Raw genomic sequence first — 2,076 nt, 5'->3', positions numbered from 1 at the left:
ATCTGGATTCATTATAATTGCTGTGTACGTTGATGATTTAAATGTCATTGGAACTCTTGAAGAGATTCCAACAATTATAAAAACTCTAAAAAAAGAGTTTGAGATGAAAGATCTTAGAAAGACTAAATTTTGTCTCGGCCTGCAGATCAAACATACAAAAAATGGAATCTTTATTCATCAAACAACATATACGGAAAGATCTTGAAGAGATTTTATATGAATAAGTCACATCCATTAAGTACCCCAATGATTGTAAGATATTTGGATATGGAAAATGATCAATTCCGTCCTAAAGAAGAGAATAAAGATATCCTTGGTCCTGAAGTACCATATCTTAGTGCCATTGGAGCGCTAATGTATCTTGCTAATAATACACGACCTGACATATCATTCGCGGTGAATTTACTAGCAAGGTGTAGTTCCCCTCCAACTAGAAGACATTGTAGTGGAATCAAGCAAATCTTTCGATATCTTCATGGAACAGTTGATATGGGATTGTTTTATCCCTATGGATCTAAGTCACAACTAGTTGGCTATGCAGATGCAGGATATTTGTCTGATTCACATAAAGGAAAATCTCAAACAGGATACCTGTTCACATATGGTGGAACAGCTATATCATGAAGGTCCACGAAACAGACAATTGCTGCAACATCCTCTAATCATGCCGAAATACTAGCGATTCATGAAGCAAGTCGCGAGTGTTTTTGGCTCAGGAGTTTGATCCAATATATTCTGTCATTATGTGGACTGATTGATCATAAGATAGCTCCAACTATCCTGTTTGAAGATAATACAACATGCATTGCTCAGTGGTACGCGGAATCGTGATTACACTTTAATTATGTAAAGTTCATTGCTCTTTCTTTCCCTGGGAATGGCGCCAAAAACATGATGCCAAAACCACGGTTCACAACTCCGTGTAACTGACCAGCAAGTGCACTGGGTCGTCCAAGTAATACCTTACGTGAGTAAGGGTCGAATCCCACGGAGATTGTTGGTAGGAAGCAAGCTATGGTCACCTTGCAAATCTCAGTTAGGCAGATATAAATTGATAATGGTGTTTTCGAATTTAATATAATAAAATGGGGATAGAAATACTTATGTAATTCATTGGTGAGAATTTCAGATAAGCGAATAGTTGACACCAAACTTATGATATGACTCAAGACTCAAACAAGAAACACAAAAAATATTTTTGATTTTTATGATTTTCTAATTTTTTTTTGGATTTTTATTTCAAAAATTATATGAAAAAAGAAAAAATAAGGATTCCAAAATTTTTAACATGAATTCCAGGAATCTTGCCATATTTAGTCTAAAGCTTCAGTCCAGGAATTAGACATGGCTCACTAGCCAGCCAAGCTTTCAATGAAAGCTCCGGTCCAAAACACTAGACATGGCCAATGGCCAGCCAAGCTTTAGCATGTAAATCAGGAACAGTAGCAGGTGGATTAACAACAACTAGCTTGCTCTTGATAACAAATTGCTGCCTCAGTCCAAATAAATTTAGACATGGCTTTATAGCCAGCCAGGCTTCGCATGCTTCATGAAACACTAGAATTCATTCTTAAAAATTTTGAATCTAAAAAAAAATGGATTCAAGAATGATAATATCTGCCCGTGTATTTTCATAAAAAAATCTGCATCTGGGTTCATTATAATTGCTGTGTACGTTGATGATTTAAATGTCATTGGAACTCTTGAAGAGATTCCAACAATTATACAACTCCGTGTAACTGACTAGCAAGTGCACTGGGTCGTCCAAGTAATACCTTACGTGAGTAAGGGTCGAATCCCACGGAGATTTATAGCCAGCCAGGCTTCGCATGCTTCATGAAACACTAGAATTCATTCTTAAAAATTTTGAATCTAAAAAAAAATGGATTCAAGAATGATAATATCTGCCCGTGTATTTTCATAAAAAAATCTGCATCTGGGTTCATTATAATTGCTGTGTACGTTGATGATTTAAATGTCATTGGAACTCCTGAAGAGATTCCAACAATTATAAAAACTCTAAAAGAAGAGTTTGAGATGAAAGATCTTGGAAGGACTAAATTTTGTCTCGGCCTG

Source organism: Arachis ipaensis, chromosome B09 (assembly GCF_000816755.2).
Source record: "Arachis ipaensis cultivar K30076 chromosome B09, Araip1.1, whole genome shotgun sequence".
NCBI lineage: Eukaryota > Viridiplantae > Streptophyta > Magnoliopsida > Fabales > Fabaceae > Arachis > Arachis ipaensis.
The sequence above is the reverse complement of the archived record's forward strand: the minus strand, read 5'-3'. Positions refer to the sequence as shown.